This window comes from Sinocyclocheilus rhinocerous, unplaced genomic scaffold (assembly GCF_001515625.1).
Source record: "Sinocyclocheilus rhinocerous isolate Xijiao unplaced genomic scaffold, SAMN03320098_v1.1 scaffold147, whole genome shotgun sequence".
NCBI classification, from domain to species: domain Eukaryota; kingdom Metazoa; phylum Chordata; class Actinopteri; order Cypriniformes; family Cyprinidae; genus Sinocyclocheilus; species Sinocyclocheilus rhinocerous.
The window spans coordinates 1627083-1643960 of NW_015651498.1; the positions used below are offsets into that span (position 1 = coordinate 1627083).

A 16878-nucleotide genomic window follows, 5' to 3' on the forward strand; every position below is an offset into this window, starting at 1 on the left:
TCTAATATGCCTAAATAAATAATATAATAAAATTTCTGCAACAATATCATGGTGTAGTTAGTGTTACTAGAGTAAATGATGGTAAATGATGGTGATTTTTAGATTGTAAAGCCTTCTGACTGTATCGCTGTGCACATTGTTTCTGCTGTTTGTCAGCGCTGTTTTATGTGCCTTTAAACTAGTTTAAATTAGGGGTGCTCCGATTAGGATTTTTGAGGCCGATCACCGAAAGCAGTATCTGCCGATACCGAACCGCGATACCAATCTTTTTAAAGCCTTCTTTTTTATCATTTATAACTATTTATAGTGATACTCCAATCAGAATTTTTAGACATTTATTCAAGGCCTGAATTTCATGTTTGAAAATGGGGGGAATTCCCCTCTTAGGCGACTCTTGTGAGAGGGGAAGCAGCTTTCACACAGGAGTCTGCTACTGATCCGTGGCTGTTTACCACAAACACAACATTTATCCATTATTTTGATTTCAAATCCAAACATTGTCACTGAAAATGCTTTTTCAGCATTGCAATTCTTTTTTTTTTTTACACAGTACAGTAATACAATCTTTCACAGACATGTTTAAACACAATAAATATAAGCAACACATTATTCAATGCTTTTTACTTTTGCATTTACTTCTAGATTTATATATTAAGTTGCTCAAGCAAGTGGCAAAACATTTAAACTACTTTTCTTAAGTTATCACAAGCTTACCATTGATAGAACTAGTCAACTCTACTGCCTTTCCTTTTGCATTTAAATCTTTATTACAAGCAATACTTCGGTTCGCACTGCTGCAGACGCACCGCTCCTGAACGCACTGCAGACGGGTAGGATAAAATGTCAGGACACCTGTTCGCAACCGTGTGCAGTGAACGCTTTAATCCGTTAACATGAGCATGGAAAAAATACGCACCACATACGCACTGCAAACGGAGTAATGTGAACCTGGCATTTCAACTTTAGTGATGATGTGACACTGCCTCGACTGTGCAAGTGACAATTCTTGTGTCAACTGTGCAGCGTGCAGCTCACTTATAGACAGACGCGATGTGTGGTGATTTGAAGCTATTTGCGTATTTTGAGAGAGAAAGCGAGAGCGCGCGCGCTTTATAATTACTATAATTACTTTATAAGTTATTTTATAAGTACCTCACCTTCAGCATTATAATTATTTCACCCGCGCCGGACCGAGACTGAGACGGTGCCGCCGCATGTCATGCCAAACCTCTCATGGGCGTCATCAGCTTGAGATCGTTTTTTTGAGATCGGCCTTTTAGAGACCGCCGATCGATCATCCCAACGTGATTATCGGCCGATAGTGATCTGTAGCCGATCAATCGGAGCACCCCTAATGTTTACATTAACCTGAGCAGAGATGAAGAACTTGTTTGCAGTTTACACTGAAGTGTAGCCTGCAACTGAAGACAACAGCGAGAAATGTAGGTCAAGAGGGCAGCGAAGGTGCTGAGTTAGACAAGCTCACAGAGTTAGTAGGTTAAATAACTGCCGTTACATCGCTCTGACAGCCACTCGCTTCAGCTGTCAGCTCGTGTACATTTAAAATGCAAGGCCGCGTGATTTTTTTCATACAAAGAGATCATGTAACTATAACTCTGACCAGACAACCAGAAATGTGGGTCAATCAATTGGTGCCAAGGTCAACATTCTGAAAATCTGTTCCATTAGTAAAGCAAAGCACTGCAATGACATAATCAAATGTAAAGTTGGATCTGTCTAAATGATTTTAAAAATACTGCATGATTAATAGAAGGACTAAATTGACTGCATTTAGACAGGAAACGGCAGTTTGTCATCTCTTCTCCAGATCATCATGAAATGCCAATTCTCACCACTAGACGTACAACATAGATGTACATTTTCATAATAATTTTGCTGTGTTTAGGTATTTTACAGCTAATATCAAACTATTCTTGTCTTCTTCTACAGGCAGAGATCAAAGACATCAAGGTGCACATTTTTCCATACAGGACACTTACCAGGAAGCACATAAAGTCCAGTGCGAGGACGGTGGGAACCCCTCCGAAGGGCAGCCCCTGCAGCACGGTACTGCGGATCCGGGCTGAGTAGCAGTAGTCTTTGGAAGCATTGCTGTAACAGTTGGCCTGACTCGTACAGGTCGGGTTCCCAAAACTCCACATCATCATGACAAGATGTTTCACCTCAATCACTGCAACATCCTGATGAAGAACCTGAGGAGAAGACAAAAAGGACAAGATTACACAAAGAGCAAACATTTCAGAGCAAAGTTTTTAATGAAAAAATTATATTTTAATTATTGGTTGACCGATAAATTACCATATATCGGCCGATATTTGACATTTGACATTTTTAAATTATCGTTATCGACTGATGAGTGTCAGAAGCAGCTTTGATTTTGACAGTGCTAATTACGTGAGCACCTGAGCAACGATGCGAGCATAACCTTTAAATCAAACTATGCAAAGATTTCATGTTTTAACTATTTCTTTGTGAAATTAACACAAAGAATTATTATTTTTCAGACCCAAGTTTAAAAATCTTTTTTTTTTTTTTTTTTACTTTTTTTCTTCTTATTAAATGATAATAGTCATTAATGGTAGACTGATATATTTCCAAAGCTGATATATCGGCCGATATTTGATATTTGTAAATTACTGGTATCGGCAGATAAGTGTCAGAAACAGCTTTCGTTTTGACAACAATAGGAAGAGACTTTGCTAAAACATAAATCTGTTTATTTTACAGAATTATTTTAATTTTAAGTTCAGATTATTATTATTTTTTAATATCGATTCATTTTACAATTGATGATTTCCAGATGAGTAAATGTCAAATAAATGTAAATTTCATTGCAGCAATTGTTATGCAGATATATCAAATCAAAACTTTTATTCAAATTCTGAATGCCTATGTACGCTAGAAAGCGAGCTATTAGTGCTTCCATATAGGCTAATCATTAAAAAGCTGTCACTTCACTTTATCGCAATCTCACAATGTACCATTATAATCAATTAATCTTTTATCATGTCCACACTTGTTACAATGAGAGGATTCGCGAACTTGCAGAAAAAAAGGCGGTTTGAGCGGTGAGTGAATTCTGACTAACTTTAACGCAATGGCCAATCACAGGTGCTCAAGAATCAATAGATCTGTCTGTGATTGGCTGCATTGCTCAATGCTACAAAAACACATTGTTAATAGAAACATCTGACGCTTTCCAGAACGCAAACACAAATAGGCACTGGAGCCTTTACCAAATCTGTTTCGCCAATATCTTATTACGGTTTTAACTGAGGGTGCTTTTGACTGCGCGAGACAATGGACGTGTGGCATGAGAACAGTGTCAATTGCGCGAGTCTTTATTATTGTGTGAGTATTATATATAATTAATAATAGTAGTTATTTTGCTACTTTTTACATTTTTAAGTTATCGGTAATGGCTGGTGAGTGCCAGTAAATATATAAAATAAAACTAAATATTATTGCAGCAATTGTTATGCATGTTATTGAAATTAAACTTTAGTGTACTGTATATCATATATTCTCACACATATATTTGCATACATAATATATACATAAATATAAGCAATCGGCCACCTTACTCTCTAAGACATCTGTATCTGCCTTTAAAAAATCCATATTGTTTGATCACTAATAATAATAATTATTAATAATTTATTGCTATTATTACTGTGGGAAAGCAGCACACATGACAATCGCACAGTCTCTGATTTTTCTCCAACATTTCCCTCAACGTTTAGAGTATTCAAATGAACTGTCATCATCCTCTCATCAGCACCGAGACAACAAGCAGATATAAACGCAGTCAGCATCCTCTGACAGTCTCCTCGCCCTCATACTGTGTGCGATTATATAATACAGGTCGTTCTGACGCAATGGAACACTAGACCCTCGTTTGATGAGTGTCCAACTCCTCTCCTCCGTCTGAATCAGCCCACTCGTCCCAGAGCTCACCTGCTCTCACACGCTCCGCCAGCAACAGATATTTCCCTCTGTGGCCCAACACCATGGCAGGAACCATGGGAAATCTAAACAACCCACACAGATCCGCGGCACTAAAAACAGGACGGATCATTTCAGCTACATCTAAAAACTGATTTGAGGCAAGCACAGGGGAGTCGAGTGTTTGTGCCGCACCGGTGACAGACGTGTGTGTGGGAGTTTTCTGACAGAAGGGAAACAGATGTCTAACTGCTAATGATTTGAGGTTGTAGGCTCGAACACATGTAGGTAGATTCAATGCAATGTTACTGAGATGGATGAAAGTTTTACCTATAGTAACTAGTTGCAGTATCAGACGAGACGCCCACCGTTCAACCAGCTGCTGCAATCGCTAGTTCAAACGTGATTGGACACAACTATTATGATTGGCCGGCATCTATGCAGATTCATAGCAGTAAATAAGTGGAAAGGTTTGCAGTAAATTATCATTTCAATTTGGGTCAAAATGTGGTCAAATTGAGTTTTATAATGCATAATAATAATAACACCAACAATAACAACAATGAATGAACATTATTATTATTGCAACAACAACAACAATATTATTATTATTATTAATATTAAAAATGCCTTTGGGTGAGTAATAATAATACTAACTGTAAAGTACATAATATAAAATAGAATAATCAAATTATAAATACATTTAAATAAATTAAATCATCACATAATACCGTATTGGCCCGAATATAAGACGACCCCCATTTTTCCAGATGTACCTTTTGGAAAAAGGCTTTTTAAAAACCAAATCTTGTTTTTTCTCAGTAAAACACATTTTGTCTTCAATTATTTTCATATTGCATATTTTTCCTATTTTAATTTTTGTTTTGAAAGTATGGTAAAAACTGGTAAAATGTACCAACAATCACATTTAAAAAATAAACACTTTTTGATATACCATAAAAATAAAAAAAAAACAGGTAGCCCATCTGAATTAGGACATTTAGGACTATAATATAAAATAGAAGAGGATGAAAAAAATCCACAAAAAAAAAACTACTTATGTATTATCATTATTTAAAACGTAAAATCGAAATAGGCACAAATGTGATTCTAAAAACAATTCAATCTAATAAATGTAATTCTATTTTGTCTCCCAGAAGGCATAAGACTTCTGCTCATGTAATTTTTGATGATGAATCGATTAACCATTTTCATAGATCGATTTCATTGTTTTTAGGCAAGAAAGCTTTACTTTTAAGACCAAAAGATTGTACTCTTTATATAAAAAGTGGCCATAAATTTACAAAGTTTTGGGTGATCTATTCCTGCTTCAAAAAGTGCTCAAAGTGGGACAATATCTAGCATATGCAATGGAACGTGTATTTAATCTGTTCCAGTCTGGAGGAGAAACACAGTAGGGGTGTAACGATGTTTAAACCGAACCGAAAAACCGCGATACACCACCCATGATATGTACGGCTCCTCTCAAATCTGACGATGCATGTAGAATATGGTTTGTTGAAAATACCAACGCATAAAACAGACCTATTGGCTTCCCACATTACAACAGCAATGATCAAAAAACATGGACAAACAACACGGAATGCCGTTTGCATGCTAGTATAGCAGGCACTTACGCCTCCGTCACCCGGGTGTTGAAAGTGTGCGAGCGCAGGTGAGACATGAACGGCTCACACTATCTGTGTTTAAACTAAACTCATTTGCTGTGTTTTTAAGCCTTGTCAACAGTGTTGGGCAGTAACGCGTTACTGTAATTTGATTACTTTTTTAGTAACGTAGTAATTTAACGCGTTATAATTTTCAAAATAGTAATTAGAGTATAGTTACAAGCCGAGCCCGATGTGGATTATGTTGTTACGATAACTTCATATTCTGGATCGGAGGAGAGTATACCAATCTCTGGTCAAATTACAAGTAAGTGGCAAGTCATCTTATTCCTTGAGTTTTTCCTTTAGTATGTCATGTTGATGGTTCACACTGTCATGGAAGGCCTGGAAGAGTTTGAAGAGGAATTTTCAAACTGTGGTTTGGAGAAGTCATTGAAAATGAATTTATGTTTGTTCTTGGCTTATTTGGAAAAATATACTGTACACTTATATATATATATAAATGTACGTTGATTAGAAATGTTTTTTTGTGATTGCAATCTCTATAAAATAGTTAAATATCCTTATACAATAATTAGAAATGACTGGAGAAGGCATGGGAATTCATTGACCAAAAGGAACCCTTTTAATGGAAGGAATTAATTTTCTTCAATATTTATTGATTTTTTTTGTTTGTTTGTTTCTGTTTTAGTCCAATCGAGTGGTTTTGAAGGAGGTACCAGGAAACCTCAGGTCTCCGATGCAGTCAGTAAGTAAGAGCCTCCAGGCTCTTTCCATTGCTATGCGATCATTGCATTTTATTGGGAGTTTCCATATTAGTCAGTGTATATGTCTTTGTTTCCTTCCAAATTTATGACTCCTGATAACAATTTAGCTTGTTAGTCAGCGTTAACTTTTCCAGACATGATAAACTGAGCCAGCGTTTCCAGCATGGCTTTTGGGTGAGAGTTCATAAGTGGCCCCTTTGCGCCTGATTTGAAATAAAAAACCCGAACCTCTTGCAATGCAGAAAGTGGAAAGCATTACAGCTCTGCTCTTTACAAGAGTGCTGTGACCTCGTCCTCCAGATGAAGGTGAACAGCTTTACTTTTCCTTTCCTACATTAAGCAGAAGTGGAAAATCCATCCACCCCTCACCCCTGCCCCAAATACCATAATGGTTAGTTAGCATGCCTTCTGCAGACGACTCTCTAAAAAATTCCAGTCTCAACGCTCCAGTGCTTCCCTTCTGCTGGCCAGTGTTGGGCAGTAACGCATTACTTAGTAACGCGTTACTGTAATTTGATTACTTTTTTAGTAACGGAGTAATTTAACGCGTTATAATTTTCAAAATAGTAATTAGAGTAGTTACAAGCCGAGGTCTCTATACGTTACTGTCACATTGTAAAAAGGATGTAGCACACGCACTGTCGAGTCAAGTGCCAGTAGATTAGACACCTGCTCCCGCGAGACCCGACGCAACAGAGTGCAGCGCGGGACAAGACTTGAGTGTAGAGACTCGTGTGTGTGTGTGCGGGATGCGGGAGAATAAAATGATTCACGGGACTCCCGCAAAATATAAATATCTAAACATAAAATATCTAAAACAAATAAATTGTTATTCATCTATTGCACAAACATGCTACATGAACAAATACAAAATATAAACGATTAACAGGTGCAAGCGTATGCAGAGTTTCTATTTAGGCTATAACACGTATTTGCAGCGTTGAGCAATGCAGTGCTGAAATTTGCGTGTTCACGAATCCTCTCATTATAACACATGAATTGTAGACATTATGAAAGATTCATTATGCATATATTTATTGTGTTATAACAGAGATTTGTGAGATTGCGATGAACTGAGATGTCTTTTAGAGATTATAAATGCAGCGCTCTTTGCTGGCATTCTGCCATGCCAAACCATGTACGCAGCAGCCTATGCTTGCTTTAGTTAAAAATAACAGTGTTCTGTTAATGTTGATGCTTTAATAACAAATATTTATCGGGAGTGTGTATGCTGGGATTTCATGGAGAAAAAAGTAACGTAACTAGTAATGTAACTAATTACTTTTGAAATAAAGTAATCAGAACAGTAACGTGATTACTTTTAAAAGGAGTAATCAGTAATTTGATTACATTTTCAGAGTAACTTGCCCAACACTGCTTGTCAATAGAAACATTCAAGCAAAGAATAAGCGCTTGAGAACTCGTGTGCACTGTTTGAAGATGCCTGTCTTTTTTTTTTAGTGAGTATCCTTGCAAACATTGTTGGTCATGTCTTAAGTGAACGTAAACAGTGGAGAAAGACAAGCATGTGTATCAGTATCAGTGGACTGGATCTGTGAATGATGTCTTAAAGGAACAGCAGTCTATTCCTGTTGGCTGTGTTTTTAATGTTAAACAACAAAAGACAAGGAAATCACTCACTTCTCTCAATTGAATAGCTTTTGTAACTTCAACAAGGATTGGTCTTTAATTATACAGTGAAATATCCAGTTATTTTACATTTGTTTACTTTTAAATTTCTGTGCCTGAAAACTACTGTTAAACTCCTGAAAAACACATCTTTGCTCTATTGTATTTATTTGTGCTGTTGCATTTAGTTTGATTATTTGTTATTATTTTCTTCATTTTTGTTTGACCATATATCCTTTTTTCCCTGAACATAACACACCGAAACGAACCGTGAGCAATCTGAACCGTTACACCCCTAATAATACATGTGCACTAATCGTGGAAACCCTGGCTTCAGTGCTGTGGCCCTGCTGTATGTGAAACAGATTGTGCTACATCACAGTGTCGGTGCCAGTACCGGCTGAGGATGACTGGATCAGCGCCGAAGAGACATGATCCAACCCCTGGCACTGTTCAAACACAGCACACGAGTGGCTAATGGGCTCGATTCTCCAGCTGAGACTCAGTGAGACGCAGGCTTAGCACAGACACACAGAGAGAGAGAGAGAGAGAGAGAGAGAGAGAGAGGGGATAAGAAGGTGAGGTCGAGCTGCAGTGGCACTGCGGTAGATTGTTCTGGCCTCAACTCTCCTTAAGCCACAGGAGCCGTTCCAAACACCTAGTGTGCTGCCTACATAGACAGCATCACAGACACACTCTACTGCAGTATTCTTATTGCTGTATCATGTAAATATAATGATGAAAAACAATTATGCTGTATTACATATATTATATACGTGTGCATTTTAGAGGCCTATATTTTAGCAGATAAATCTAAATGTATCAAATTTATTAGATTTTAAATAAACTACTTAAATATATAATATAAAATTTATAAAAATTAAAAAATAAGCAAATAGGAAAATATATAAAGAATAAAAATAATAAATAAAATATACTAACAAAAATAGAAATAAATGTAAAAATAAATATTAAATATAAAAATATAAATATTTCTACATTATCTGTAGTGCCAAATATAAACTAAACCCACTGAGTGTCTGAGTAAAAACCAGCTGCTTTTAAACGCTCATATTATGCATCTCTTTGTATGCACTTGTGCACTGCCTGGTCAAATGTTCTTGATCAAAATATCCGTCTTAGTAAGATATTAAATTCAAACAGTCGGTTTATTTCACAATAAGAATGCACCTAATGAACCTGCCACTTAATATTAAACAACAATATTGACAAGAGTAAGAGAAAACCACCATGTTTACTTGAAAAGTACATGACATTATTAATATTTACCATAAATAAATAATAATAACAAATAAACAAGTTCAAGGTCATTTTTAGTCCATCTCGACAAGACAGACATCTCAGGGTTGGAGATGGACTAAAATTAATAACTAAAATCATTTTATCTGTAAAATAAAACCTGCTTAATAATTATGCACACCTGAATATAAAGTGGTTTTCACTTCCATCCTTCATAGACAATTATATATAATTTATAAATGATTAAAGACAAAACGAATAGTAGTTATTAAGATTGATGTGGTTTGGAATTGGTCAAATGTGCTTGAAAAAAAATATGACCAGGATATCAACTTGCATAATAATTATGCACGCACTGTAGCACAGACGGAAAGCCTGTGTGAATGTCCCCTTAGTAGGAAGCTGCCTATGCAGACAAGGGAGCTCAATAGATTGTGAAACAGCACTAGTGCAAGCCTTCGGTCTCTGTTCGGAAGCAGCATCACTCGTGCATTCAGAACAAACACACAGCTGCATACAATCAAGCAAAATAATCACAGACGCAGAGATACTGAACCAAATAAGAGGCAAAGCACAACAGACGGCCAATAATGGAGTTTTAGCACAGCTATAGTGAAGAAACAGACAACCTGTCAATGTCAGAGAGTGCTCAGGTTATCTAAAGACGCAAGAGAACGTCCTGACAGAAAGTCAAAGCAGCCCGTCACGCCGGTCCAATAACGTTCAAGAGGCTCATCATCTTTACAGTAAGACATGTGGTCATTAATATTCTCCATTCATCAACGGAAAACAAACGGAGCAAAACTGTGAGTGAAACTAACACGGCTCTCAAACCAGATGGCAGCGCAATCATTTCCATTCATTCAAAGCATCACAAATTATGACTATCACGATTCATAATCCATATGCAATACAGCTCAACAGGATTCCAAAAATAAAAACGGCATTAAAAACCCCTCAAGACAGACGCTCTTAAATGTGTATCTTTAACTACACATGAGACTTAAGAGTTAATTACTAGGCCTGTCGCAATAATCAATATATCGACTTATCGCGCAATATATGTATATGACCGCAATAATTTTTGGTGACGCAATATATCGCCCATTATATTTACTTAAAAATTAATTTCACCATGTTTTGTACATTCCACTTGCCCCTGTGTCTTTTGCAGCTTCTCGTACATAACGTGGTGTAGTCATGAGGTGCTAGTTCAAGTTTAAAAAAAATGCTTCTACAAACAAAGTTTCATCTGCAGATATGGTCTTGTTTAGGGATCTGTGCCTTTGTGCATACGGACATCTGACTGCTAAGTAGTGATTGTGTTTTTCAGCAATAGTGTGCACCCTTACATTATGATCATATATTCAGTGGCATAAAATGGTCTTTAAAATGACAATAATATCACTTAATCACAATTATTTCTGGGGCAATATATCGCACAACAAAAAGTTGTTATCGTGACAGGCCTATTAATTACTGACCGGTTGTTTAAGCTCAACTCATCAATCATTCTCAGGTCGATTCAGATATGATTGAAAATGATGATGTGAGTCAGCTGGTAATTCACTATCATCTCCAAGTGATTCAGTGAGTCATTCGACTGATTCAGACCGATTCATTCAGTTCTAGGCTGATTCGTCATTACAAAGAACTGAATGAATCAAACTACACTGGTCATGCTGAGTGTTTGCTTTATCTTCTATCTTATAATAAAAAGAGGTGTTGTCTTTTTATAGTCTTTGTATTATAACAGCTAACAGAGACTAATGTAAATACCATTCAGTTCTGAAAATAAAATAAAATATAATATAATACAATTTATTTAAAAAAAAAAAATAAACCAACAAAATCTTAATATAAAGATGTGATGTCTATTTACATAAAAACCATTCAGTTCTGATAAAATAAAATAATAAAATAAAATAAAAAATAAAAAAAAATAGTTCTGAAAAAATCTGGTTCTTAAAAACCATTCAGTTCTGATAAAATAAAACAAAAAAATAATGAAAATAAATAATAAAAATAAAACAAAACAAAAATTAAATAAAATTGTAAAAAAATTGTTTTAAAAAATCTGGTTCTTAACCATTCAGTTCTAATAAAATAAATAAATAAAATAGTTATGAAAAAAAATCTGGTTCATAACTCCAGCATTTTATTTTTTTAATGGTTTGTTTAAAACTGTAAAAGCAAGATCAGCCAATGAGAGATGTCACTGTTACCATGGAAACAGGAAGAGGGCTGTTTTGAGTTTTGTAGGCAGAGGCTAGATTTACTCATCCGACTCGATCATCATCTTCACCTTGTTCGAACGTTTTGCTGGAAAATCAGATGTTGTAACGTCGTGATTCATCCCTGAACTGATCAGTTTGGTTCAAAGCTTCCAAAACTCAAAAATTTAAAATAACAGTTTACACACACAAAAAAATTCTCATACTGACTTTCCTTCTTCACAAAAAGGAAGAAATTAAGGCTTTTCATGCACTTACAATGAAGTTGGACTTAAAGCGTTTCGAGCTCAAAAAGCATGAAAAACAGTCTTCAAGCGCAAGAGTAAATAATGATTTCTCTGAAAAGCCTACGGAGAAATAGACAAAAAAAAGAAAAGGCAATTGTGAAATAAAACCGGTGTCGGCATGTTTGTTGGATCGGGTTAAACCAGATCAGGTCTTCATCGGGAATCCCTGAACTGATCAGTTTGGTTCAAAGCTTCCAAAACTCAAAAATTGAAAATAACAGTTTACACACACAAAAAAATTCTCATACTGACTTTCCTTCTTCACAAAAATGAAGAAATTAAGGCTTTTCATGCATTTACAATGAAGTTGGACTTAAAGCGTTTCGAGCTCAAAAAGCATGAAAAACAGTCTTCAAGCGCAAGAGTAAATAATGATTTCTCTGAAAAGCCTACGGAGAAATAGACAAAAAAAAGAAAAGGCAATTGTGAAATAAAACCGGTGTTGGCATGTTTGTTGGATCGGGTTAAACCAGATCAGGTCTTCATCGGGAATCCCGAGATCCATGCATCTTCATCCTGTTAACAATAACCTGTCAACATGATGATTTTTGGCATCCAGCACTGTTTTGGGAATCTGATCCGCGATCCGGCCGTCAGAAAACGGCCTCATCCAGAGTTCAGCTGGATCTTCTGGAGCTCATGGATGCGTTCGGACGAGATGTGATTGTTCTGAATTCAGTGTATTGAAAAAAAATCCAAGAACTCTGCATTAAATATAAAAGCGTTCCCTTAAGGATACAGCCAGGGCTTAGCTGCACTTTTTTATTCACTCTTTTTATTTGTATTCATTTACACTGAACCCACTAACCTACTTACAGTTATAAAAAGCAAAAGGATGTTTCTATTTTCTCCTACTTTTGCATCAAAACGAGGAACAGTGGAAACAGAGGATGGAATAAGTAAAATTGGAGAAATGAGTGAGATCTTTAATCATATAATAACCATGCCATGTCCAGATATCTCAATTTGGGACGTTTTTACCACTGAAAATGGGACAGAAGCACATTTAATATATGCATAACACATTGAGTATTATTAAAATAATTAATATTGACTTAAAATCAATAAAGCATTGAATTTTCCAGCACCTCCAGTTGACACAAAAGTAGGACACACACACACAAACACACACACAAATTATGATATAAGCTCTGACTAAATGTGGAGTAACAGGTTAATGATGTAATTGTGTTTTCCAGGCCAGCACATTTGAAGATCACATTATTTTAATTGTGATTTATGGCACATATTATTAATACTGGTCTCATCATCTTCTATGAAGATTATTCAGAGACATGAATAACTTGACCTGAACACTAACAGAGTTTATGGTGCGTCTTATGATCTCAAATTCAATCTGTTCTGACTATCTATGAAAAACATAATTACAACAAAACAAAAGAAAGGAGGAGAAGGAAGAAGAAGGAGAAAACCATGAGAAGAATGACAAGATGGACAAGAACAACAAAAACAACGAGAAGAACAGAAGAACAACAAGAAGAAAATCGAGAAGAACAATAAGAAGACAGAGAAGACTGAGAAGAAGAACAATAACGAAAACAATGAGAACAACACAAAGAATATCAACAACAAGGAGAAGGAGAAGAAAAAAAGAAAAATGTGAAGGAGAAGAATAAGAAAAACAAGGAGTAGAGCAACAAGGAGGAGGAAAAGAAGAACGTGAACAACAACAACGACGACGACAAGAACAAGAAGAACCGTGAGAAGAACGACAAGGAGAAGGAAAAGAAAAATGAGGAGGAGAAGAAGAACAACAACAAGGAGGAAAAAATTAGAACAAGAAGAAGAAGAACAACGAGAAGGAGAAAAATTAGAAGAACAACAACAACAACAGTAACAACAAAAAGAAGAAAGATGAGACGGAAAAGAACAACAATGAGAAAAGAAGATGGAGAACAAGGAATAGCAAAAGGAAGGGGAGAAGAACAATGAGAAGGAGGAGAAGCAGAAGAAGAAGTAAAATAAAAACACAGAAGGAAAAACACTTCTTTAAGGATAAAGTTGTTAGCAGCATTAATCTTTTACCACAGCTTTTAGAAAATCATTGTGTTTTATTTAGGGGTGAATCTTCACTGGTTTCACGATTCGATTCAATTCGATATCACGATGCGTTGCACCCTCAATTTTCAATATTACTGCACATGGCTACATTTTCATATACATTTTATATCAAATTTATTTTGTGCATTTTTATTCGATTATATAAGCAGGCTACTTTTTAAAATAATTACAATTTAATAATAAATCAAAACAATTGTTAAGAAATTAACCAACTAAATATAGCTTCAAGACATACAAGCAAATATAAAGTAATAAAGGGGGAAATGAACTGTCTCTAGCGCACAAACGTGCCATATGCAGGAAAAAACCAAGCTCAGAATCGATTCTGAAATGTTTCGAATCGATTCAGAATCATTGAAGACAGAATCACGATGCATCGGAGAATTGATTTTTTCTCCCACCCCTAGTTTTATTTTTAATAGCCCAGAATAAAGCGCAATGACATTAACTACGTTAAACTTTAACAGAGGAACGTCGAAGAATATCTTCATTAACAACCACAGTAGGGCTGCACAATTAATCGAATTTCTAATCGCGATTACAATTATGGATGACACAATTACGTAATCGTTCAAAGTGGCAATTAATCGTTTACAGTCCACTTATGTTATTCTGCGCGCGATTAGTAAGATGGCGCCGACGCTGATGGCTGCCTCCGTGGCGTGCTCCGCAGTTGTTTTTATGTTTTTGTTAGTTTGTCCTGTCTTTAGTTATATCCCTGCAATCAGTTTCACCAGAGACGAATTTGCTGGACATTCGGAAGTACACACCACCCGATATTTCACCGGTTTTTGATTATTCTGATGTTTTGCTGGACATTGTTGTAGGGGGAGCTGCGGTGCTGATCAAGCGCTTCAGGACGCGCAGACAGGGGAAGCGAGCCGGCGCGCTCGTGAAGCTCAGACAGCGCGGATTCAGAACGCCGTTGCCTAGCATCCATCTGGCAAATCTCCGCTCTCTACCCAACAAAACGGACGAACTTCTTCTGCTCTCCCGGACAAATAAGGATTTTTCAAACTCTGCTGCTCTGTGTTTCACGGAAACCTGGCTGAAAGACGCCATTCCGGACAGCGCGTTGAGTCTGCCAGGCTTTCAGCTGTTTAGAGCAGATCGCGACGCAGAATCAACGGGGAAATCGCGCGGCGGCGGGACATGCTTTTACAACAATGAGAGGTGGTGTACAGATGTAACTGTGTTAAAGAAGATGTGCTGTTCAGATCTAGAAGTGCTCTTCATTAATTGCAAGCCATTCTATTCGCCGCGGGAGTTTTGCTCGTTCATTCTCGTAAGTGTGTACATTCCTCCACAAGCACACGTGAGCACCGCTTTACAGAAACTCGCTGATCTGATCACAGACACAGAACAACAACACCCGGACTCTGTTTTAATCATTCTCGGGGACTTTAATAAAGCAAATCTCTCCCGTGAACTGCCAAAATACAGACAGCACATCACATGTCCCACCAGAGACAGTAATATATTGGATCACTGTTACACCACAATAAAGAATGCATATCACTCTGTTCCACGAGCAGCTTTGGGGCTCTCTGATCACTGTTTAGTTCATCTAATACCGACCTACAGGCAGAAACTGAAATCAGCTAAACCTGTATTAAGGACTGTAAAAAGATGGACTAATGAAGCAGAGCAGGATTTACAAGCTTGTTTTGACCTCACTGATTGGAGCGTCTTTGAAGCTGCTGCCACCGATCTGGACGAGCTCACAGAGACTGTAACATCTTATATCAGTTTCTGTGAAGACATGTGCATTCCTACCAGGACTCATCTAACTTACAACAACGACAAACCATGGTTCACTGCAAAACTCAGACAGCTCCGTCAGGCCAAAGAAGATGCTCACAGGAAGGGGAATAATGTCTTGTATAAACAGGCTAAATACACACTGGAAAAGAAGATCAGAGTGGCAAAGAGGAATTATTCGGAAAAAATAAGGACTCAGTTCACTTCCAGCGACTCGGCATCAGTGTGGAAAAGTCTAAAAGAAATCACCAACTACAAGACACCATCCCCCAGCACTGCGGAGAATCAATTGACATTTGAGGCTTAATACTATAGAAAAGCCCTAAAGGTTTTTCAGCTTGTTTATTTTCATATAAAAATACGGCATGCAGTTGCATCAAACAATGGTATAAACATCAATCAATGTAAATTGTGATAATCGTAATAATCACAATTACAATTTCAAGGGAATAATCGACAATTATGATTTTTGTCATAATCGCGCAGCCCTAATCCACATGTTTCCCATTTATCAGCTCTTCACGTGCATTTGCTAATTCAGAGGAAAACTCCCTCTGAGGACGACATCAAGTGGACAAAAGAGCTTTAGTGCGAGCTGAGACTCTTCTCTCAATCAAAAGAAAGAGGAATGGATTTCCACAGAAAGATCTGAAGACCATGAACAAAATGAGAAGCAGAGCAGCGTTTCTCAAAAGCATCGTAAGCCTAAGTAGATCATAAAGAGCCATTAGTGCCAGTGGCTTCTTCAAACTCAGATTGTGTTCAATAAAAGCCAACGAGACTGAATCATCACATCGGATCGAACATCATTGTGCCGTCATTTGATATTACTCTGGACGGCTGGTTATATTTGTATCAAAGCCTGATAAAATTACCAAAGTTATCAACCAAACTCAGTCACATGATGGCAGCATAATATAGTTGTGTTCAATCACGTTAGAGTGACAATCACATTCTACGAGTTGAAATCGACAGAAGTCACCAGAGAGCGAGTTCTGAGTGACGAATGAGCAAAACCACCATCATGTCATGAATGTAAGAGACCATGATCATGTTTCTACGGTCAGTTAGCAATGTTTGCATGTCACTAGGGCTGGGTATCGAGTTCGATACTTTTTAGGCACCAACCGAATTGCCTCGATACCATCGAGTATCGAAAAACGTCTCGTCGTTCGGTACCAAATTTCGATACCTAAGGGGTTAATCTCATCAGCGTCAGTGAGCCAATAGGCCTGCAGCACTAGCCGGTGTGTTCGACTAGAGG

At 37.0% G+C, this 16878-nt stretch overlaps 1 pseudogene; it reads right to left on the bottom strand.

Moving 5' to 3' along the window:
• The window catches only part of LOC107712956 (CSC1-like protein 2), a 67806-nt pseudogene that overhangs the window by 43146 nt on the left and 7782 nt on the right, over positions 1 to 16878 (bottom strand).